The 12,774-nt window shown below is 40.9% G+C and overlaps 1 long non-coding RNA gene across 2 annotated transcripts; it reads right to left on the minus strand.

The window, feature by feature from the left end:
- Nucleotides 1-5,103: 5,103 nt before the first annotated feature.
- On the minus strand, nucleotides 5,104-9,333 carry LOC119334649. 2 transcript variants are annotated; one of them, XR_005161476.1, is made up of 7 exons: nucleotides 8,905-9,333; nucleotides 8,762-8,828; nucleotides 8,404-8,550; nucleotides 7,645-7,780; nucleotides 5,617-6,173; nucleotides 5,369-5,474; nucleotides 5,104-5,279 (listed from the first exon to the last, which is right to left on the minus strand). It is a non-coding gene; the product is annotated as an uncharacterized LOC119334649 (long non-coding RNA). The 2 variants fall into 2 exon arrangements; XR_005161475.1 differs by having other exon boundaries at nucleotides 5,369-6,173.
- Between the last annotated feature and the right edge of the window lie 3,441 nt (nucleotides 9,334-12,774).

The raw sequence follows: 12,774 nt of genomic DNA on the forward strand, positions 1-12,774 counted from the left end.
TTTGCAAAAAAATTATCAACATTTTCTAAAATTTCATGGACATTTTTCAGATTCATGAATATGATTGAATATGCCATCATTTTTTCAAAATCATGATCATGATTTTGTTTTCCGACATTTTTTTTCTAAATTGTGATTTCTTTTAATAACTTCGAACAACTTTGTATAATACTCAACATTTTTTGAAACTGTGAAAATTTTATAATTTCCCAAAAAAAATATGAGAATTCACAAACATTTTTTTTCAATTCTCGCAACCTTTTAAAATTTGGAAATATCAAATTAAATTAAAGAACGAAAGAACAGAAACAGAAGAAAAAAACAGGGGTGTCAAGATTTTAGAGCATCTCTAGCAGACCTCTTAAAACGTCGGCCCATGAATGCCACGTGGGGGGAGGTGAGAAAAAGGAGTGGGCAAAACGGTAGAACTGGGGATCGAAAATTAGTTTCAGGGTGGGAGAGATAGGCTTTAGAGCATCTCTAGCAGACCTTGCTACCTCTTGAGCACTGCGTTGGTTTTCCCCGAAGAGGAAGGGATGATGCAGCAAAGTAGGGTAAGTATTTCCCTCAGTTTTTGAGAACCAAGGTATCAATCCAGTAGGAGGCTACGCGCGAGTCCCTTGTACCTACACAAAACAAATAAATCCTCGCAACCAACGCGATAAGGGGTTGTCAATCCCTACACTTCCACTTACGAGAGTGAGATCTGATAGATATGATAAGATAATATTTTTTGTATTTTTATGATAAAGACGCAAAGTAAAATAAAAGCAAAGTAAAAAAGCAAAGGAAATAACTAAGTATTGGAAGATTAATATGATGAAGATAGACCCGGGGGCCATAGGTTTCACTAGTGGCTTCTCTCAAGAGCATAAGTATTCTACGGTGGGTGAACGAATTACTGTTGAGCAATTGACAGAATTGAGCACAGTTATGAGAATATTTAGGTATGATCATGTATATAGGCATCACGTCCGAGACAAGTAGACCGACTCCTGCCTGCATCTACTACTATTACTCCACTCATCGACCGCTATCCAGCATGCATCTAGAGTATTAAGTTAATGAAAACAGAGTAACGCCTTAAGCAAGATGACATGATGTAGAGGGATAAACTCATGCAATATGATGAAAACCCCATCTTGTTATCCTCGATGGCAACAATACAGTACGTGCCTTGCTTCCCCTACTGTCACTGTGAAAGGACACCGCAAGATTGAACCCAAAGCTAAACACTTCTCCCATTGCAAGAAAGATCAATCTAGTAGGCCAAACTGAACTGATAATTCGAAGAGACTTGCAAAGATAACCAATCATACATAAAAGAATTCAGAGAAGATTCAAATATTGTTCATAGATAGACTTGATCATAAACCCACAATTCATCGGTCTAAACAAACACACCGCAAAAAGAAGATTACATCGAATAGTTCTCCACAAGAGAGGGGGAGAACATTGTATTGAGATTCAAAAAGAGGGAAGAAGCATCTAGCTAATAACTATGGACCCGTAGGTCTGAGGTGAACTACTTGCACTTCATCGGAGGGGCTATGGTGATGATGTAGAAGCCCTCCGTGATGGATACCCCCTCCGACGGAGCTCCAGAACAGGCCCGAAGATGGGATCTCATGGATACAAAAAGTTGCGGCGGTGGAATTAGATTTTTGGCTCCGTATCTGATCGTTTGGGGGTACGTAGGTATATATAGGAGGAAGGAGTACATCGGTGGAGCAACAGGGGGCCCACGAGGGTGGAGGGCGCCCCTGGGGGGTAGGCGTGCCCCCCTACCTCATGGCCTCCTCCTTTATTTCTTGACGGAGGGTCCAAGTCTCCTGGATCATGTTCGGTGAGAAAATCACGTTCCCGAAGGTTTCATTCCGTTTGGACTCCGTTTGATATTCCTTTTCTTCGAAACCCTGAAATAGGCAAAAAAAAAGAGCAATTCTGGGCTGGGCCTCCGGTTAATAGGTTATTCCCAAAAATAATATAAAAGTGGATAATAAAGCCCAATAATGTCCAAAACAGTAGATAATATAGCATGGAGCAATCAAAATTTATAGATACGTTGGAGACGTATCAAGCATCCCCAAGCTTAATTCCTGCTCGTCCTCAAGTAGGTAAATGATAATAACAGAATTTTTGATGCGGAGTGCTACTTGGCATAATTTTAATGTAATTCTTCTTAATTGTGGTATGAATATTCAGATTCGAAAGATTCAAGATAAAAGTTCATGTTGACATAAAAATAATAATACTTCAAGCATACTAACTAAGCAAATATGTCCTCTCAAAATAACATGGCCAAAGAAAGTTCATCCCTATAAAATCATATAGTTTAGTCATACTCCATTTTCATCACACAAGAATGATCTCATCATGCACAACCTCGATGACAAGCCAAGCAATTGTTTCATACTTTAGTAATCTCAAACTTATAAACTTTCACGCAATATATGAGCGCGAGCCATGGATATAGCATTATGGGTGGAATGGAATATGATGATGAGGGTTATGTGGAGAAGATAAAAAAGGAGATAGTCTCACATCAACGAGGCTAATCAATGGGCTATGGAGATGCCCATCGATTGATGTTAATGCAAGGAGTAGAGATTGCCATGCAACTGATGCACTAGAGCTATAAATGTATGAAAGATCAACAAAAGAAACTAAGTGGGTGTGCATCCAACTTGCTTGCTCACGAAGACCTAGGGCACTTGAGGAGGCCCATTGTTGGAATATACAAGCCAAGTTCTATAATGAAAAATTTCCACTAGTATATGAAAGTAACAAGACAAAAGACTCTCTATCATGAAGATTCTGGCGCTACTTTGAAGCACAAGCGGAAAAGAGATAGTAGCATTGTCCCCTTTTTTTGGCCTTTCTTTTTTTAGCCTTTTTTGGGATAATGCTCTATTAATGATGATCATCACACTTCTATTTATTTACAACTCAATGATTACAACTCGATACTTAGAACAAGATATGACTCTATATGAATGCCTCTGGCGGTGTACCGGGATATGCAATGAACCAACAGTGACATGTATGAAAGAATTATGAACGGTGGCTTTGCCACAAATACTATGTCAATTACATGATCATGCTAAGCAATATGACAATGATGAATGTGTCATGATAAACAGAATGGTGAAAAGTCGCATGGCAATATATCTCGGAATGGCTATGGAAATGCCATAATAGGTAGGTATGGTGGTTGTTTTAAGGAAGATATGTTTTAAGGAAGATATAAGGATGTTTATGTGTGAAAGAGCGTATCATATCACGGGGTTTGGATGCACCGGCGAAGTTTGCACCAACTCTCAATGTGAGAAAGGGCAATGCACGGTACCGAAGAGGCTAACAATGATGGAAGGATGAGAGTGTGTATAATCCATGGACTCAACTATCATTTTACTTCCAATAAATAGTTTTTTATGTTTTCTTTATATATTATTTCCTTTTATTGAGGCTTCACAACATGTTTTTTGTTATTTGAAAAAATAATTCCTTTTCTTCAGTTTTTATAACAAGTTTTTACTTTTTATAAAAAATATATTTGCAATTTCTGTTTTCTTTCTTAAATTCATAATTTTTTGAAAAATATTCGGGTGAATTTTGGAAATTCGTGATTTTTAAATATTGATATTTTAAATTATGTTCAAAAATAATTTTGTGAATAGTTTTAAATTTGGTGAGTATTTTAAAATTCTTGAATATTTTTTAAAGTTTGTAACCTTTGAATGTTTGAAACACTAATTTTCCTAAATTTGTAAAAATAGGTAGCTGGTATTTCACACAATAGTAGTTTTGAAATTCATACTATTTTTTTTTAGAATCAGTTCCATCCTTTTTTTCTACGGGAGAATCAGTTCCATACTATTGTACTAGGAGTGACTGCGTGCTGGGCACACGAATGTCTGCCCAATAGAGAAAGCCCAACAGGCCGATCAGTCCGTACCCCGTCGGCGTAGATGGAAGCTCCGATTTGTCTCTCTCTCTCAAAAAACAAGAAAACCGTCGGCGATACAAAACCAATCTCGAAATCGGAAACGGAAACAAGTATGGCAGTCCTCCTCCGGCCAGGACACGGTCTCCCATGGCGACGATTAATACCAACACATGGCCGCGCGCACATTCAGATATGAGCCGATCGATCTCGGGAGCAACTGCAAGCTTGATGGCGTGGCTTGCCATGGACGTCGGCGAGGACTACCTGCATCTGCCGCAAGACCACGACCACGGCGAGGACTTCCTGCATCTGCCGCATGACGACGACCACGGCGAGGACTACCTGCATCTGCCGCATGACGACGACCACGACGACTACACGAGGGAAGGGCTCCCCGCTGTCGAAGGGCAGCTGTTCTTGCACCCGCGGCCGCCGGGCGCTGCGGCATACGTGGCCGGCATCATCCCACGCGTCGGCGTCGCGGCTGCTCCACGCGACTCGGATTTGGCGGCGGCGGTGGCAAGAGCGCTGGCGACGGTGGATGCGCCGTCCGACGGCCGCGGCTGCCCGATCTGCTTGGACGACGACCAAGCGGCGGGAGGGGCGTGGAAGGAGACGCGGCCGTGCGGGCACCGCTTCCATGGACGGTGCGTGGAGCCGTGGCTCAAGGCCAAGGAGAGCTGCCCCATGTGCCGGCAGCAGGTGGTCACGATGCCGATGCCGATGCCGATGCCGATGCCGATTAGCAGTTTAGGGACAATTCTCTCGAGCGCTAGACGCTTGCCCTCGTCGTGATGGTCTTCTGCTGATCTGCACGGCAATGATGTACTCCAATATTGCAATGAAACTAGCAGTTGGGGCGCGGCCCTACCGCGCCTCCTGAGTGGAATCTGTGCGGTGCCTGGTAGGTTGGCGACCTTTTCAGTACCTTTCTTAATCTGGTTAACACATGTCAATGGATAACTATGTAATACTATTGAAAGTAGTATGTTGCTGGATCAAAGACAGGAGCATAATTGTAGAATGAAATAAATGGTCTCATAAATATACAGAAATAGAAAGATTACAAAAAATGTTGATACAGCAAAAGCCTGCATATTGAAACATACTCCTAGAGAGAAAAGAAAAAAGCGACTCACCAATGTAATCTTAAAAAAATGGCACAAACAACTCCTAGGAATCTCTAACTGGGCAATATGATTTTACACGTTTGAGATCCCCTTGCTCTCTTTTCCTTTTGATGCTAGTAACTTCCTGGTTCTTCTAGCACTTCATCCACTGAAATATCATTCTGCATATTTTCACCATCTTGTAACTTCATCAATGGTAGCTATCACACGACATGGAGATGAGATGTTAAAGAAAACCATATATATGTCAAGGAAGCAAGGGAACAACATTCAGTATAATCAGGCACACCTTAGATAGTTAGATATATCGACTCTTTATCAAGAATGTCTGACAAACTTTGTGCTTCATTGTAAAGATCATGCCCCTGCTCATCCAGATGGCCATTGTCACCAGCCTGATCTACCAGATAAGAATGCTTGATATCATTAAACAAAATAATAATTTATGGGCAAGGAAGAATATAACAGCTATGAGAAAGAAATCTCTAGAAATAAATAATTAATGCAACGAATAGGGATGTTAATAATCGAGTTTACCGTGAATTGTCTGTCAGAGTAGGTATTTGAAGCTGATCAGGCTGTAGGAATACACAAACAAAAGAGAGATAGTGGCAAAGGTACTGATATGGTCATCAATGTTTACATATATAAAATCTATCAATCTGACTTGGGGCTCCAGAATGAGGAGTAACCCTCCCAACTATAATAACAGAAATTTAAAGGACACTCTGCATGTCTACGCAATCAAAGATGCAAGCATACAAGAACTAACGGTACTCTGAATGCAACATACGTAGGTAGAACAACACATCATATAAGATAAAAATAAGTAGAGAAATATCTATCACATATAGTAATTAAATGGTGATAAATTACATGAAAGGTAGAAATTACAGATATAATAATAGCTACAGAACCTGGTGTAACCTGCAAGATCTGGATGCATTTCTTTGTTTTTGAGATTACATATAAATGATGATGGTGAACATATCAGCGGATGCGATGGTCGCCGTCCCCTGCCGAGACATTCTCGCCTAGCCACTCCACTGCGCCCCAGTGCCACCTATCCCGCCTCACCCACCGTCGCGCCCAGTCTGCAACATTATCATAATTAAGTAACTTATTATGCTCATATACCAAAAATTATGTCCTCCCGAGTTCCATGAACCAGCCCCATTCTATATGCTACAGTCATGTCGTTGCCATAGATTACAAGAAAGTACGCTAGTTAATTCCTACAACGACCTAAATAGCAACAAATCGAGTAGCGCCGACTGATACATAGCGCGCAGGCAAGCAACAACGTTCCACCCGCTGTGACGTTCATAGAAATAAATGTGGAGAGCACAAATCAGGCTAAACCAAACAAGGATAAAAAGTTTGCACTCTCATGCATGATCCGAGCCAAATCACAAGTCATTCAGTCAAGTGTAGGCTTTTGTACAAGAGCACAAGCATGCACCAAGCTTTCATAACAGATCCCCAAACTGGCTGGTACAAGCAAGTTTGAATCAGATCACAAGGTAATGAAAAGATAGGATAGCTACCCAAACATGGTTGATTTGAAACTGAAGAAAGTTTCCCTTCATTTCCTTAAATTTCTTGCACAAGTCAACCATGTTATCATTCCTAGCACACCAGAGATCTTGGACCGGCTCCCAAAATTTAAGTGTGTTACTTATGCTAAGATAAGAAAACTGAACGCTAATAAAGCCTCCAGCAACTCGAGAAACTCTTCAAAGAGCTCTGATTAGTTTCACCAGATTTTCTATAAATTAAGACTGTTATCCAATTATTCCTTGCACAAATAAAATAATAGGCTGTGGGGCACCTTAACCTATATATAAATGTGTTAACAGATGCAGCATTAAACTTTCTCTTGGCGAGGATAAACTGAGGACCATGATGATAAAATAATACAAAATAAAAGCAGAAGCAATTCGACCTCTTTTGATTTGACCCCAAACATATTTGAATGCCTTCTTAGCAGCATATGTTAACTCCAGCAGCAATGCACGACATTCAACACCATTATTCGTTGCAATACCCAAACACTCTCATAGTTGAGCAATCTTCGGTTAAAGTAACTAACCACTAAGAAAAATACCAGCATAGTAACTGTTGGTGTACATATATACCACAGATCCATCCAAATGCCTTATTATTACACCAGCGCCTGGTTTCCCAGGATTTCCATTGCAAGCACCATAAAATTCAAGAATGCAGGACAGCTATAAAGACAAGGTCCAGTGATGAGAACAAGCCAACATTTCCTCAGCGAAGATAAGTTGCAAATATGCCTATCTCTACTACCTAAAAAAAGAGTAAGGTTCAAAGCAAGCAATCAAACCTCTCACTCCGAACAACTTTTTTTAATTTCTTTTACCTTTAGCGGGCTAATCAAGCATCAAAAAATTCTCATTAACATGTTTGCGCTGATGATTCTATTGATTATTGACTCACTTTCAAACCATTATTTGTCAGATCAATAGGCATTTAATTGACAACAATGCAAATTAGAACTTAATTGAGAAAATGATTAAGAGGAAGAAGGGGACATCTTACCGATTGAAAGAAACGCAAGAGTGAGGGACGACGGAGACGCGCAAACAGCAACAATTTTTTTATTATTCAGTACTGCTACCAAAAGGTCATTCTATGACAAAGAACTCATTGGGGAACAGCAGTTGCACCGGGTTACCTGGTATAAGACCAACATATTGTTCCCAAAAAGAAACATAAGTTGCAATTTTATAAGATGGAAAAGCATACAAAATAAAGAAAGAATTGGGATATACATCCACATGGGTTGCTAAATAAAGTGTATGCACAATTAGTGAAATTCATCTAAAAACTAAAGTATGCAGAGAGCAAGACAACATGTGAGATAATTAACCTAACCTACGGTCTACTTGTGATGTATTTGGGGCTGTGCAAGAGACCTCTTTCCCTTGCAATGAACAAGGCCCAACTTTGAAAGCGGTGATACAAAATTTAATGTAATGATCAAAAAGCACAATTTGGAGAACACTTAGATTCCACAAATCCAGCTAGATAGAAGCAACTCAAAATAAAAATGGTCTGAAATTAAAAAACTCTTGTTCGACAACCGCTAGCCCCGGCCTCCCCAGCCTCCGCTCCGGCGTCTTGGCAACACCGCTCTAGGACCTTGTTCGGGCTGTATGCTTCTACTTGGCATAATATTTGCTTCTTCAACAATAAATTTTCATTTACCTAGTAAGAGAGATCATACGAGTTGCAAGTAGCAACTGCAAGTAATTGCAGGATGTAGTAGATGTTAGGAATATGAAGTATAGCACTGACCCAATTGGATGCCCTGGCCTTGTGCTTCTTGGAGACAACCCAATGCACCTGCCCTTGCCATCAACCATGGGCAGGCCGTACTGGGTGGCAAAGAGTGTGTTGATCCCTGCCAGACATCACCTTCTCGAGCGTCGCCATGTGACTCATCTGCAGTAGACCAAACCCAATCCCGATTCAATCCCCACAAACCGTCAGATACATGAGTATGTATGGGTGGGCTTCAGTTACAAATATGTGGGGGGAAATTAAGCACCGGCTACAACAAATGTAAATATTCCGAGATGTTCATGGCATTATAGTGCACAAGATTATTTTTTACGACATGAAGAGATAAGATCCGGGTAGCATGAATGACCACCTTAACTGATTGGAGATTGCAAGAGCTTAAATTGATCCAGGGATGTATCACTTTACGAATCCAAGACCTGGGAGAGGATGCAATAGGGAGTGAGCATAGATGGGAAAAGAGAGGGAGAGAGGGAAGGGTTGGGGCAAGCTTACCTTGGCTGGTTGGCAGCAGCCGAGCTCGCCGTCGGTTGACGCAAGCGCCGGTCCCCAAGCCATGCCCACCACCGCTCCCACCGCCTGTAGAAGCCGCTCGCTCGTCACCGTCCTACATCGCTCGAGCCACTGCTAAGACGCATAATTTTGCCCCTAGGCTTCTCTTTCTCCTCCTGATCCAGGAGGTAGTCTCCGGACCTGTCGCCTCCTCGCTCACACCATGGCTTTGGGGAGGAGCTCGCCGTTGGTGGGAATAAGGTGAGCGGAGGAGAGAGGAGTGGGTTGCAGGCTTTTGGGGAGGGCGCTGGTGGCGGCGGCTATGGCGGAGGGCTCCGGCTAGTGGTGGCGGCGGTAGACGAGGAAGAGGGATAGGGAGGGGAAGAGGAATCGAGGAGGGGAAAGGGGAACGGGGGGCTGGGCGTTCTGTCTCACGCGAGCGAGCGCCCCTTCAGCATTGCGTTTCCACCTTCCGGTTAAAAAAATTCGGCACAGTAAAATCGGGACAGGTGGATCACGCGAGCAGCAGCCTTGATGCACACCTTATTGTTTTGGATTGGGCCGGGGCAGACAAGACATTGCATCGTCCAAAATATGGCATGCATCACAAAACGCCGGTATCAAATATCAGGAAGGGGGCAGCTTCTGTATGTGCCTCGGTGATCAAGAAGATCAGGTATAGGAGTGGTGAATTCTATATGTAAAATTCTGTTATGAATCAAGTGCAACTTTGAAACACATTCTTTAGTTAAGGCCGTTGTTTTTTACCAGTTGCGCGCCGCCTATGGCTAGGGTCCCGACTAGATATTACTAGCAAATATGTCCGTGTGTTGCTACGAAAGACAAAAAAATTACATGGTAGTCAAATGAGTATGACTCAATCCTCGAAATATGAGCGTTCTCTATTTTAACACTTCGGCTCACCATGTTGCCACTTAACTTTCTTCCCACCCTAGGTGATGATGGATGCGATGTCCACGCAATCGCAATGCATTCGACGTGTTAAATCCCATGACAATGAGCTTGCCACTACACGACACACTTGTAATTGTGTCGCGCAAGGGAATGTTTAAAACATTAAAAACAAATCCCATGAACTACGAACTACTCCCAATGCCTAGACATTTAAAGACTTTTCATAAACAAATCAAATCCTAGACACAAAAGACTTTTGAATCGGCAAACATTTTTTGAATCGACAAACATTTTTTGAAAAATTATCTATTTTTTAAAATTTACGAACATCTTTTTTGGTTAGACAAACATTTTCTGAAATGCATGAATAGTTTTAGAATTCATGAACATTTTTTACTCACTAAAAATTTCTAAAAATTTGCCATTTTAAAAAAAATTCATAAACACATTTTTTGTTTAGACGATTTTTTTCGAAAATGGATGAATGGTTTTCGAATTCATGAACCTTTTTGGACTCAGTAAACATTTTTCAATTGATGAACTTTTTAAAATTTGGGAAAATTTTTCTGAAATTTGCAAAATAATTATCAATATTTTCTAAAATTTCATGGACATTTTTCAGATTCATGAATATGATTGAATATGCCATCATTTTTTCAAAATCATGATCATGATTTTGTTTTCCGACATTTTTTTTCTAAATTGTGATTTCTTTTAATAACTTCGAACAACTTTGTATAATACTCAACATTTTTTGAAACTGTGAAAATTTTATAATTTCCCCAAAAAAATATGAGAATTCACAAACATTTTTTTTCAATTCTCGCAACCTTTTAAAATTTGGAAATATCAAATTAAATTAAAGAACGAAAGAACAGAAACAGAAGAAAAAAACAGGGGTGTCAAGATTTTAGAGCATCTCTAGCAGGCCTCTTAAAACGTCGGCCCATGAATGCCACGTGGGGGGAGGTGAGAAAAAGGAGTGGGCAAAACGGTAGAACTGGGGATCGAAAATTAGTTTCAGGGTGGGAGAGATAGGCTTTAGAGCATCTCTAGCAGACCTTGCTACCTCTTGAGCACTGCGTTGGTTTTCCCCGAAGAGGAAGGGATGATGCAGCAAAGTAGGGTAAGTATTTCCCTCAGTTTTTGAGAACCAAGGTATCAATCCAGTAGGAGGCTACGCGCGAGTCCCTCGTACCTACACAAAACAAATAAATCCTCGCAACCAACGCGATAAGGGGTTGTCAATCCCTACACTTCCACTTACGAGAGTGAGATCTGATAGATATGATAAGATAATATTTTTTGTATTTTTATGATAAAGATGCAAAGTAAAATAAAAGCAAAGTAAAAAAGCAAAGGAAATAACTAAGTATTGGAAGATTAATATGATGAAGATAGACCCGGGGGCCATAGGTTTCACTAGTGGCTTCTCTCAAGAGCATAAGTATTCTACGGTGGGTGAACGAATTACTGTTGAGCAATTGACAGAATTGAGCACAGTTATGAGAATATTTAGGTATGATCATGTATATAGGCATCACGTCCGAGACAAGTAGACCGACTCCTGCCTGCATCTACTACTATTACTCCACTCATCGACCGCTATCCAGCATGCATCTAGAGTATTAAGTTAATGAAAACAGAGTAACGCCTTAAGCAAGATGACATGATGTAGAGGGATAAACTCATGCAATATGATGAAAACCCCATCTTGTTATCCTCGATGGCAACAATACAGTACGTGCCTTGCTTCCCCTACTGTCACTGTGAAAGGACACCGCAAGATTGAACCCAAAGCTAAACACTTCTCCCATTGCAAGAAAGATCAATCTAGTAGGCCAAACTGAACTGATAATTCGAAGAGACTTGCAAAGATAACCAATCATACATAAAAGAATTCAGAGAAGATTCAAATATTGTTCATAGATAGACTTGATCATAAACCCACAATTCATCGGTCTAAACAAACACACCGCAAAAAGAAGATTACATCGAATAGTTCTCCACAAGAGAGGGGGAGAACATTGTATTGAGATTCAAAAAGAGAGAAGAAGCATCTAGCTAATAACTATGGACCCGTAGGTCTGAGGTGAACTACTTGCACTTCATCGGAGGGGCTATGGTGATGATGTAGAAGCCCTCCGTGATGGATACTCCCTCCGACGGAGCTCCAGAACAGGCCCGAAGATGGGATCTCATGGATACAGAAAGTTGCGGCGGTGGAATTAGATTTTTGGCTCCGTATCTGATCGTTTGGGGGTACGTAGGTATATATAGGAGGAAGGAGTACATCGGTGGAGCAACAGGGGGCCCACGAGGGTGGAGGGCGCCCCTGGGGGGTAGGCGTGCCCCCCTACCTCATGGCCTCCTCCTTTATTTCTTGACGGAGGGTCCAAGTCTCCTGGATCATGTTCGGTGAGAAAATCACGTTCCCGAAGGTTTCATTCCGTTTGGACTCCGTTTGATATTCCTTTTCTTCGAAACCCTGAAATAGGCAAAAAAAAAGAGCAATTCTGGGCTGGGCCTCCGGTTAATAGGTTATTCCCAAAAATAATATAAAAGTGGATAATAAAGCCCAATAATGTCCAAAACAGTAGATAATATAGCATGGAGCAATCAAAATTTATAGATACGTTGGAGACGTATCAAGCATCCCCAAGCTTAATTCCTGCTCGTCCTCAAGTAGGTAAATGATAATAACAGAATTTTTGATGCGGAGTGCTACTTGGCATAATTTTAATGTAATTCTTCTTAATTGTGGTATGAATATTCAGATTCGAAAGATTCAAGATAAAAGTTCATGTTGACATAAAAATAATAATACTTCAAGCATACTAACTAAGCAAATATGTCCTCTCAAAATAACATGGCCAAAGAAAGTTCATCCCTATAAAATCATATAGTTTAGTCATACTCCATTTTCATCACACAAGAATGATCTCATCATGCACAACC

The sequence above is a fragment of the Triticum dicoccoides genome, chromosome 7A (genome assembly GCF_002162155.2).
Source record: "Triticum dicoccoides isolate Atlit2015 ecotype Zavitan chromosome 7A, WEW_v2.0, whole genome shotgun sequence".
NCBI lineage: Eukaryota > Viridiplantae > Streptophyta > Magnoliopsida > Poales > Poaceae > Triticum > Triticum dicoccoides.